This window comes from Spea bombifrons, chromosome 2 (assembly GCF_027358695.1).
Source record: "Spea bombifrons isolate aSpeBom1 chromosome 2, aSpeBom1.2.pri, whole genome shotgun sequence".
Taxonomy (NCBI): Eukaryota; Metazoa; Chordata; class Amphibia; order Anura; family Pelobatidae; genus Spea; species Spea bombifrons.
In genome coordinates this window covers 77560298-77573498 of record NC_071088.1, presented here as the reverse complement: position 1 = coordinate 77573498, position 13201 = coordinate 77560298, and positions in this window count along the sequence as shown.

The window sequence follows — 13201 nt, the reverse complement described above, 5'->3', positions numbered from 1 at the left end:
TTTCTTTTAGAATCTGATCTCTGCTTATGCAAAGGTTATGTCCTTGCTAATCAGGGTTGCCATACCTCTCTTCTTCTTCTCTAAGCTTTCATAGAAAGCCTAGTCACAACATTTATTTGAGAAATTGGGTTTCTTGTAAACATGTAAACATAAAACCTCTTCTAAAACAAATCTCTGTAAATCCCATAACTCACTCCAGGAAAGATCAAGGTATAGATGAAGGAAAGTCTTAGGAATGTCAGCATGCGACAGCATGTGACTAAGGATGATTCTAGTCAGTAAAGTTAACCCTTAACTCAACTGACCACAAGACCTCACATCTTGGTGGTGATTAAATATAAGTTGCTAATAAACTATTTTTCAGACACTACCGTATATTCCGGCGTATAAGACGTCTTTTTAACCCCAGAAAATCTTCTTAAAAGTCGGGGGTCGTCTGATACGCCAGAATATACGGTATTTTTCATGGATACCACCATATCCATGATATTATCTCAATTACTAGAGTACATCTGTAGTCTGTGCTATTGATGAGGTTAATTGGCTGGCACCTTGTAGTTGAAATTTGTTTCAGTATATATATTCTGTGACTAAGGGGCAGTGTCCCAAATACCGCCAAAGTAATTAATCTCCTGCCTTTGAAATGATTTGAGCACTTCTGCTCCAGAAATGGATTGCTAATGCTAACTACTGGGCCCATCTGCTTCCCTCGTGCTCATCCAGCCTGCCAACAAATCCCTTCTCCTCCTACTCCAGTTCGACTGCCCCTGTGAATGTGTACATTATGTATATTGGTATCTGTGACTTTTTTAACCCCTTAATGACAAAGTCCGCACATGTACAGGCTCAAAATGCATTGTTTTCAATGGGTTTAGGGACCGCCCATTGTCCTTAAGGGTTTAAGTAGCACGTATGTTTTTATGTGAATTTGTGCTTCTCCATTAAGTGATTGATAAAATGCCTTTGAATGCATTTGAAAGGTACAGTATAATCTTTAAACAATTATTGAATTTATAAAATTTACAGCTTAGAACTTAGACAGAGCCATTTTGATTTTTGTTTTGCAGTTTGCAGATTTTGTGACTGATAAAACACGTATATTATGATAAAACATTAATATGAAATTGATCTTTTTCTTGTTTTAACAGCCCATCTGCTGACTTGATTTGGTAGCATTGTAACAAAAAGAGAAAAGTGTAAATTGTAGACTGCACACAAGGGATCTAGCCACTAAACCCCAAGTTTTGTTTTTGCTAAGCCTGAGCTATAGTCATGGAAACATATAATATTAGATTGACAAGGAGGGGGATTACTGTGAATTCATCATTTACAAGCTACTCACAGCTTCTGGGAGTTGATGTGCATTTAGTTTCTATTGCCTGCACAAGTTGATTCACTTTCACAATCTGCACACACTTTTAAAACATACGTGTGACACGTGTACATACCTCAGCTTCCATATCTCAGCATTATTGAACACCAATCCTTTGACTTTTCTAAATTGGGTTAGTTGCAATGACGGTTAAAATTTTCCAAAGGCACTTTGGCTTGAAAAGATCTGAACAGCTTTGATACAGATTGTAAATAATTCAGATTTGAAGCATACGGCTGTTTGGGTGAGAATTACATTTTTCCATCTTGTTGAGATTTTTTTTTAACAGAATTCACTGGATGGATAAATTAATTTCACACATTTCTTCCATATATGCCTTCCCTGTCGTATCAGAGAGTAATATACAATCATCAATATCTGTGCTCATTGATCCCGAACACATTTTCTACACAGCCTTTCTGGTATCAACCGGTACTAGTTATAGACCAGGCTGGGTATTTGTGAGGATATTCTGAAACTCGGATCTGTGAAGATCTTGCAGACTGTAGTTGGTGATCACTATCCTGTTACATTGTTAATATACATCTATCCATGGGACAACCTATTTTTATGGAACAGTCATGATGGTAATTGCTTGAATGGTGATGTTTTTCAGAATTCTTTACATAACGGCTAATATCTCATCATGTATTAATTAAACCAATATATATGGGGCTTTATTGCCAAGAAGGAAGAATTCTATTTATTTTCTTGATAAAAGTAATTTAATTACTAGTTTCAGTGCAAATTATAGTACATTTCTTTAATATCTTTGATGAAGCCAGGCACCGGCCACCTTTGCATAAATATAACACTAGTTGTATTACAGTAAGCAATTAAAAAGAAAGCAATTCAATGTCAACAATTAAACTGTGTTTATCAGACCCTAAAATTAATATCGATTAAAAATAATCTCTCTCCTAATTAATTTAGCTCTTGCAAGATGTGTGAAACTTAGTGGTAATGTTTACTAAAGGGGATAGGGTACACTTCCATGTAAAAATTGATATTTTCTATGCCGTTTTGTTTCAGTATATAGGAAAGAAAACATACAAAGGTAATTAAATTAATAATGCTGGAAACCACTTTGATGTAATTGAAGTCTGCAGAATATGATTCATTGTCACTAATAACACAATATATTTACAAGGTCAGCTGTGGAATTTAAAGGGAACCCAAAATGTTCTTCAGCTTTTTTTTTCTAAATAAAGAAAATAGGGCACTATTACTATTAGTTAATTATTACTACCATTTAGTGGTCAACATTATAACAATAAGAGAGTAATATGATCAGAAACTGAGATGATTTTTATTGAGATTAAGTCTAAAACTGATCAGCACAAATCTACGCAAAGACTGTCATTAGACCACAAACATCACAAATGAGCCTTGTTGTATATGTGTGTTATATAGGTCCATAATCTTAGTCTAGCCCTTACAATGAAGGACATTGGTGACAGGAAGAAGCATTTTTTTGTCCATAGATATATTAGTAAAAACAGTCTGAAAGGTGGATAGTGGGGACAAAACCTGGGGAAGATTGATGAGCTTAAAAACGGTGTCCTGAGAGGACATTCAATTGCAGGAGGGTCTCAGTGGCTTAAAATGCAATGTAGTCCCACTGATTCAACTCCATGGTAAGCAACGCAGCCATGTTAGCATTAGATATGATTTACCAAAATGTTATGATTTTTTTTTATATAGTGACAGACAAAATACTATATGATCATATAGTGTGACAGAATCATCAATACTTATGTTTCATATGTGTTTTTTAAAACAGTATTTGCTGAGTGTCAGCTGATTTTGTATGTTTTAAAAGGCTAGAAATTAAACTGAGGAAACAAGATCATCATTGGATTCCTGCTCTGAGTACCCCTATGTAACAATGTACCCAATAAGAGCAGATTCAAATAGGCCTGCTGGTGTGGAAGCATTGGTAGACTAGGCTTCTATTCAATGGAGATGCCTAACTATCCCCACAAGGGTTTTTAATTCGAGGCCCAGTGGGATGGATGACATGGGATGAGGTACAAAATGGCTCAGTATCTCCCATAGGGTATTTATGTTGTAACCCCTCAAGCCACTGGTAACTGGATAGGGGGAATAGGTGGGCTCTATACCCCTGCACACAGTATGGGGATTATCTTGAGGTCCCCTATTTTGTATTTACTGATTTATTATTTAAAAACCTTATTTTGTTTTGCAAGTTGCACACACGTACCCTCATATGCAACTTCTAAAATGTAAAACCGCAAAAAAAAGTGAATAACATTTAGCTATGCAAGTATTAGTATGTTAGTGACTGAAGCACATCATTTATTTACAGAAACATTCAAAAGCAACAGATTGAGTTTAATAGTTACATGACTATTAAAAGCAAATAGGTCAAACAAAGTATATGACAAATATATTCCACTGAAGTGAAATGCTAACACAAGAGGTCATAGTTTAAAATGAGAAAATTAGTTGTAATGTTACTAGAAAAGTTGGTAGATAAGTATATATGCATGCTAACAAGTCTGGTGAGGGTTGCAAATGCCTCATATCCAAGGATTTCCAGCATTTGCTTTGCAAGGCAGACATAATAATATGCTATCCTGTAATGATCTCATGAATGTAGAAGGAAAATTGAAAAAAAGATGCAGTACATGGCTTCTGAAATGAGAGGTTATTTGTCAGGTAGAAGTTATGAGGAGAGATAATCGGTCCTGGACATATTTTGCCAACAGCAAAGATTAAGCAGGATAGCATACAGTGTTTAGGGTTTTAAAGAGATAGAAATCAGATTTTATTGACTTAGCGATGTCAAGATGAAGCGCAGGATTCTCTCTAAATGTCTTAGAAAAAGAGCTTAAAGGAACAAATGATCAGATGTTTGGTGTTTCTCCTAATGTACGTGGCTACTCATTTGGAATATGAATATGACTCTGATTATGCTATTAAAGGAAATGCATCACCAAAATATTGTATACGCATAGTTCAGTTGTATCATACTAGATCATAGTGTAAAATTGTTTTTTCCTAAATAATTTCTATACATAAAATCAAATTCTCTTTTGCTGCCCATAAAGGGGAATTGTCATAGATTATTCCAGAACCCAATACTTAGACCTATATGTATATATAACACGTTATATAATTTTTCCATAAGCATCATCCCTAATTATTGGATTGTCTAGGTGTATCTGGAGCGTAGCAGCAGGTTGTAGAGCCTCTGGCAAGAAATGGCCTTGACCATGCACTTGTACACCTAGGTCTAGTGAAAGTAAGAACATCTCAATCTCATGGAGGCTTGCGGGGACATAGTGAAAACCATTGCTCCTATGGAGCACCAGCATTGATATAGCTAAAAAAAAGTACAATGGCCTATAAGGGCAATATGTAAGCGATGCACATGGCTAAAACAACCGAGGAGGTGGGAATCTGCAACTCTGCAGTTGCAACTTCTCTCTAAGGTATTTTTTCAACTTTGAACAATGGATGTGGAAGTACTTATAAAGCACTTTGATGTGCATTAATTGTCTAGGGGTCTATCTAAGGTACTTCTAGGGCATAGGAAAGCAGGCAAAGACAAAGCTGTGGAGTCCTTTACTTAATTATGAAGTTGCTAATCAGTACCATATAAGGTTTCCACGAATAGCTCCTAAATAACAATATGCAGCAATAACCAATTTCTAAACAGTGAAGAAGAGAATTCCCATGGACCAAATATAACAGGATAGAATATCAATATACAATTAAAAAGGAAACTAATTGGCACAGGGAATGTGCATTAACTAGGGTTGGTGTCACAATAAATAGTGAAAAGGAATGTTCATATTAAGTAGATATGACAGACTGGTATTTATTATAAAAAACACTTGAATTGTCCGTTTCGTCTCTAAGTTTTCGAACACATTGTGTGCCAGTTCCAACCATACTGCTCTCTCCATATCCCAGATAACAGCCACAGGAGAGGATTATCAGCTTTGGAACTGTGTTTCTGTGCTTTTGCCATTTGTAATCAGATATTCCCTGAGGAGATACATGCTTCATGATTTATTCATGACGTTTGCTGTATGTTCTGCCTCTCACTTATTTTTTATAACCCAATTTATGGTGAAAGGAAAGCCTTAGCATACATTTAGCAAGGAAGAAGGAAAGTTGGTTTCGAAGCCAAGCTTCATACGGGTTTAGTAGCTAATATGGAGAAAATTAAGAAAACCTTATTTAAAGATATACAATAACCCCTTTGACCACAGAGTGTCTGAAACTCATACTTTTATAAAGCATAGTATTAATATCATTTAAAGATTAATTATGACTACATTAACATTCTAGTGAATATGTTATCAACCATTATTATTATATATTATTAAAATATACATTACTGTTTTTTTAAAAAATATATATATATACAGATGGAGCTTTTTCTCTCTTTTTTTAGTAAGTTCCCTTAGGATTTCTTCCACAAGTTAGGTTATACTTATGAACATAAATCAGGGATTAAAAAAAAAAAAAAATTTGCTGAGAAGAGTAAAACCCCACATGGATACGTTTTTTAAAAGTTTTTCTTAATGAATAATTATTTTATTTAAGTTTACATTTGTTTACTTTTTAATTTATTATTTTTAAAATTTTATTTAATATTACTTTTTTAATATTTTTAAAATATTTTTATTTTTTTAAATATTTTTTTGAAAAGGGAGAAAAACTTTTCACTTTGATCCCCAGAGTGATCAGCAAGGAGAGCTTCATGTTATGGTCTGGCTGCATTATTGCCACCTTTTCTGGTAGCTGCCAGAGTTATATAGCCTGTCAGGGTTACTCACCCAGGGCCGGCCCGAGACTTAATGGCGCCTGGGGCGAAGTTTAAAATGCTGCCCCCCTGCCTCGCCGACGCCGGGGGGGGGCAGCATTTTAAACTTCGCCGACGCCATTATCTACCCTAACCCCCCCCCCCTGTTTAAAGGTACTTACCATTAAACAGTCCTGCGGCGAGTCTCCCTGCTCTGCCACGGTGCCGGCTTGTAATGCTGAGCGCCGGAAATTGACGTCACTTCCGGCGCTCGGCATTACAAGCCGGCACCGAGACCGAACAGGGAGACTCGCCGCAGAGGAGAGAGAGAGGGGCCCCGAGCGGGTAAGCGAAAACCACTCGGCGCCCCTCTCTCTCCTCCGCTTAAAAAAAACGTTAAAGCGCTTGGGGCGGCATTGTAGGGCCGGCCCTGTACTCCTATCTGGTGATCTCCTCCTTAGTTACCATGGCTACTCTTTTTTGAACCAGCTAATCATCCAGCACACAGCTGCTAGTGAATTTATCCTGTGTTACTGTGCCCAGGCATTGCCTGGCTATTCCGGACAACCCTCATGGCTCCTGATCTCTGGCTTGCTTCCTACTCTGTGTTCCTGAACTGGCATATCTGAGTACCGCTCTGGCTTCTAGCCCCGGCTTCTCTTTTGCGTTACGTTTTAAGACTGCGATTTTGCTTTGTTTACATTATTTTTAATAAAGGTGTTTTGAACTATATGTTTGTGTCTGTCTGGTTCCTGGTCCTAAATGTAACCGACAGGGATCCAGCAGAACCAGCAGCTGGAGATCCACAATGCAGAGCCTAGACACGAACCAGGATAGGCGGACACAGACACAGGTAGAGTATTCAAAAACGAGGCCAAGGTCAAGGGCAGGAGCAGGCAGGATAACTGAGAAGCTGAGCCAAGGTCAAGGACAGGAGCAGGCAGGCTAAACTGGAACAAGCCGAGGTCAAAACCGTAGTTAGAAATAACACCACACAGAACCCAGAGTACTAACAAAGAAACTCTTTGACAGGCAATGAGTGGTCAGCTAGGGTGTTCTTAAATAGCCCTAGGTAATAACACCCACCTTCAGCTGATTGCTGGGGTGTGGAGAAAATAGGTTGTTATCTCTTTAATTCACAGACTGCACAAGGTTGTAACGGGCGGCCATCTTTGATGTGGCACGCGCATTCGCAGTTAGCCGCTTATTGCTCCCGTAGGCCATTTTTGGTGTGGCGCATGCATGCGTGGTGATGGCCAAGAAATGCCGGTCAGCCATCTTGGGGATGGGTCGGCAAAATGCGGAACCTCTCCGGCGACGACCGTTGTGAGTAGGAGAAACTGCTACGTCCATAGCAGTTGCAGGTAAGTTGGTTACACTAACACTCCATTGTCTTGCATTGCTGATTGCAGTAACTGTGATCAGCCTGTAGGGGAGGAAACCTCTCTTCTCAAAACCTTTTAGATTTAATATTGTAGAAACCATAGGATATAGTATTATGTCTTCTGTCATCAAACATGTTTAAGAGGACGTAATAGTACCTCCTGTGTCACGAATGGGTTAAATACACCATACAGAAGATTTCAATTTGTATAAAGTTTGTGGGCTTTATTTTGCAGCACACGCATGGGCTAAGCAAAAACAAACCATAAAGCAAAATGCTCTTTTGAGCACTAATCAAACAGTTTTGCAGTCCTGAGTACAATTAGGAGTACTACACCATTTTCCCACTACAATAAACACCCATCTCCCAGCTTGCTGGTCAAAAAATAAAGTTTCCTAATCAGCTGTGTCTGCATTTTCTACTCAAGCTGTCTCATTACATTTTGCAGCAGGTTACCAGTGTGCAGTAGTAATCTTGAACTGGATTACTATGCCTGCTGCTGAATATGTGGGATATAATGCTCCACCCCAGGGACCAAAACTAAACAAGTAAAAACTGTATTTTATATTGTATATGTGAATACGATCAATGATGCTGTAGTATTAAGTGGAGGAACAGCACGTGCAAATAACTGTGGATACATAATGAGAAATGTGTCTTCCTTCATCTTTTCATTTGTTCCAGTAAGTGATCGTTTACAGATAATAGAATAAATTAAAATGGAATTTGCAGCCAGGCTAATTGTTGTAATGATTGCATGCAGTGGATGTGTTTCTGTGTCTACATTGAAAATGTGCCGCTCTGCAGTACAGCACAGACAAATGGCATTTTTCTTGCACTGTGCTAATTGTAACTTTTCAGTTACAGAATAATTAAAGTTCCAGGGTCTAACTATTGTGTACATCACAGATATGAACTTGTGGCATATGTCAAAGATCAAAAAAGCATGTTACAAAATTGGACATTTTAATTATTCTTTTAAGATTTACAACTCACAATCTCAGAATGTACCATCTCTATGACTGGTGCATCGAAGTTCAAAAATATAAGTTAAACTAATAAACACAGAAAACAATATTGGTTGCATTACGCAGGGCTCACTGGGCAACCCATATATCACTGTATTAACCTCTACCAATTCACTTGGAGAAGTTTTCCAGTTATACACTATCCTCTCAGTTAAGTAACGACAATCTCTGTAAGACAAGTCACGCATATAAACTACAGCACCATTGATTTAAAGGAAATGCAGCTTATAGGCAAGGAGAAGTCTAATGGTAGTCCCAGCCAACCCATCTAAACCGCCATTGCCCCGCCAATTATCAAGCAGGTTCTTTGGTGAAGATTTGCCCATTGAAAATGTAATCATTGTTGACTATTATTAGGTACTTCACTTTTGTAGTTACTTAATTTTAATTGTATTATTACACTTTATTTCTAGAGTACCAGCAGAATCCAAAGCACCATAGTACCATAGTACTATACTAGATTATTTTCTGCAGTGGGCCACTTCATCAGAGAATGTATGTGTGCATGGGCCACACTTCTTTTTCATTAAAAGGAAATATAAAGCATGACTCCTAACATTAAATAGTGAGCCAGTCCTGCATGACTCCAATGGCAACCGGACAGTTTAATGGGACGTGTAGCTTGAAGCAGTCAATCAGTGACAGGAAAGTACTCCCATTAAAATCCATATAATCCACTCATGTGCACGGGGGTCTGAACAGACACTTGCCCACATTGTTCCCAAAACTGACTGGGGGTGACTATATTATGTGATGGGAGATGTCTTCGGCCAAACACATCTCTTTCATGGCATCCAACTGCAAAATGCAAATTTATCTCACAACTATCATATACATTAAAGTGTATATGATGGCTTAAGTATGCCTTTAATCTGTTTGCCATCATCCTGCCATTCCTATGTGTCTGTTATTCAGGGTATTCAAAGAGCCATGATGTTACATGTGGGCTAAGGAGGCCAATTTGTTTCCATTTGTGTGTCATTTTCCAGTTACATGTCACAACCAAAGAGTTGTCAAGATGTAATCCTGCAATTGCTACCTCTGTTGATTTGTCTTTCCAGTCTGTCCATCAATCCCTTACAGCTTCTTATTCCTACTAACTTTTTACATGCTCTCATTGTTTCTGTCTTCTTTCCCTCTCTCTACCCACCTCACTCACCTCTGTTTTCTCTCTTTCTTGTATCAAAAGCACTTTCTACTTTCAGTGGCTTTCCCCCCTGCTGTCAGCAATTTCCCTGCACCTACAACTCAATCTAGAACAAGGGCACGTTCTAATATAATGAAAACAATACAATGTTTAAACCATAAAACTAGAGATTCAAAGTCCTCTTTCATCCTTGGTGACTTCAATATCCTTATTGACACCCCTATGAGCTCTGTGTTCTCGAACTGCCTCTGTATTACCTCTTTGTTTGGTATAATAACTTCCCCACTCATGAGAATGTTGACACTCTAGACCTCATTTTCCCTAGCCTATGTTGAATATCTAAGTTCTCTACAACTCTTTTCCCCTTATTTGATTACCACCTTTTATATTGCTATTTTACTAAGCCCCTTGCTTCTTACACCTCAAAACAAGCTCAATCAACTAGAAACCTTCACTCTATTGATATCAATACCTCACTGATCTGCTCTACAGTTCTACCTATGCATTGGGTGTTTAGAAAATAGTCACAACACTTTTTTCATGGTTTTCATGATTTTAAAATCTCCGCTGATGCTCCCAAGTGCTGAACATAGCCTGAGGATATAAATTAATGCTACACACCAATTACTCAGCACTATAACTTTCCAAGAAAACTTTACTTCATACACTGTATCTCCTCATTGTCTAAAGGAGTAGAAGGGTGGCAGCAGTGAGACAGCTTGCACAGAGCTCTAGTAAAGATAGGGCTCTGCACATGAGGTAAGGGAGTCAGAGCTGTGCAAGCTGTACTGGTTATAAGAGATGGAGTGTGTGTATATATGTATCTATAAGTGTATGGTGTGTGAGGCACTTGTTCTCCCTTTACCCTACGTCAGTTCTCTTCAGTCACTGAGGAGGGTGCTTTGTCTTGTCTAACCTCTCGTACCCTTGCACCCATGCCATCTTATCACTCAATCGCTTTCATGCACCCTTGTACCAACCTTAACATTGTTAATCCTTCTATCTCTACTGGACTTTTCTCAACTCCCCTGATGCATGCCTTCATAACTCCCATTATGAAGAAGACATACTCTGTACCCTACCAGTCTAAGAATTATCCTTTCTCTCTACTTCCTTCCACCTTCAGGCATCGTGAGCAGTGTTTGTACAACTGGCTAATTTCCAACTATTTGGTTGTACTCTTCAGCTCTTGGAAATACTGAGACCGCTCTTACTGAAATGACCATTTTATTACCTACTGCGGCATCCAAGAGTCAATTTATCCATATGCATTTAGAATGTATCCAAGGGTGTTATCCCAGACAAACTATAATTTTCAAATGGCAGTGTACAGTATGCAAAATAGTCTTATTCAGCTTAGTCTCCCATTTGGTGTGCAACTGTATGATATTACTATCTCTTTAACCCCTTAATGACAAAGCCCGTACATGTACGGGCTCAAAATGCATTGTTTTCAAGGTGTTTAGGGACCGCCCATTGTCCTTAAGAGGTTAATTTGCAATTGTAAACCCAGGTCCCATTAATCTCCGAAAAACTAGGTTTAAAACACAGCCTACACAATGTTGAGCATGATCAAATTAAGTCAGGTAACACCTAATTTTGCCATTAATGATTTGATAAAATCTGACTGTCCAATGTTTCTATGCGTAACACACTCCCTTAATACCTATTCTATTATACTGTACATAAGGTAAATGGCTGATGTGACTGTCTGCTTATTAACGCACTGTACGACTGAACAGATTTAGCAGTACTGGCTACATGGGAATATGTTTTTCTTTTTTCAGCTATATGCACACGGTGGTTTGCTTTGATAGATACAATCAGTTAATGGAACTAGCGTGGCTGTGCTACATAGCTCTCCAATATTACTAAGATGCATCATTATCTCAATACATATCTCTTGTTTCCCCACCAGTGAATCAGTTGATTGAGTGAGGAAGGCATTAATGTATTAGAAATATAGACATAAAATAAACCTAATGCCTGTTGTGACATTTTATCCAGCCACACCACAGCTGCTATTGTAAACCAAGAGGGCATATTACAGGGAAAATTACATTACTGACCTCTGATTCATGTCACAGATTTACTGTGTTCCCTGTGATAAGAAAATCCCCAAGCAATGCAATCCTACAGTCTGACGGAAATGATTGAAGCTGAATTAAAGTAAAAGGAAAGTTACATTCACCGGACATACTTTGTAATGCATAATAAATCGAAGAGTTATTTTAAAATAATACACTAAAGTAACAATGCATTTGTAGCTTTATATTATATTTCTTCTAAATTAGGTGTAAAATTTGATTTCAAAAGACTAAAATATCACCAGGTAGTTCAAAGTTCTAATTAATATAAGATAAAACAATTCGCACCACATATCAATGAACAATGTGGCAAGTATCTTGTCTGTATGTGGCCCTATAATAAATCTGTTCTTAATTTCATAACTTTCCTCTCTATTTCTCTTCACTGCCATATCAAGTGTGCCTTTTTTCAATAACCAAATATGAAAAATATGAAAAATGAAACCTATTAGCAGCAATGTATTACCTTGGAAGTTTCCCTGGGCCTCACCCAGGGCAGTGCCTCTAGCTGCCCCCTTCAGTGCGGCCATCTGCACCCCAGAGCACTGGGATACGATGCCATATCCCGACACTCCATGTAGTCCATGGAGGCTGTGGTGGCAGGGCCATCCTGATCAGATATCTCCCTTGTAACCAGTCCATTCAGCAGCAGCACACCAGAGGGCTTCTTTTTTTAAAAAAAAAAGCACCCACCTTCCTTTTTTGAAATGTGCGACATCCCAACCACACGAGGAAAGGAAGAAAACACTTGATTTTAGACTTGGGCACCACAATTCAAAGACATTTTTGTTTCGTTTTTGGTCCATTCATGTTCAGACAAAGATTTTTCCTGCACTTTCAGTTCGGACAACATTTGGAGGGCCTTTTTTATTCGGAAAATAAATTTGTTGTAATCCACCCTCACTCACGCTAAATTATTCTCACTTACACTCCTGTCACACTCTTTTTCACTTTTTCCTACCTTCACAATGTCTCCACAGCTTTGCTTCTTGTTTTCCTCTACTTTTCTTCCTGGTGTTTGCTTGTTCATTCTTGTTTCTCCTCCAGTGATCTGCTTCTCCCAGTGATCCTCTGCATTACTCTGGCTTCTTGGAGTACTTCCATATCAGGGAGGACCCTCAGTGAACACCTCGGGCAGAAACTGTCCCCTGATTGGAAGTTGTCAATGTTGTGCCCACTGAGGCTCGGTCCTTAGGTTGGAGGTACTCCAGGAGGTCACAATAATGCAGGCAGATCTACAGTGAAAAAGAAGCACAGAAACACTTCTCTTTCCTCATGGATCCGTCTGTGGTATTCTGGCCTCTTGGAGCACTTCTGCATCAGGGCAGAGTCTTGGAGCACCCCCACAGGAACAACCTCCCCAACGTTCCTCCAGTCAGGGAGAGGTTGAACACATGGTGCAC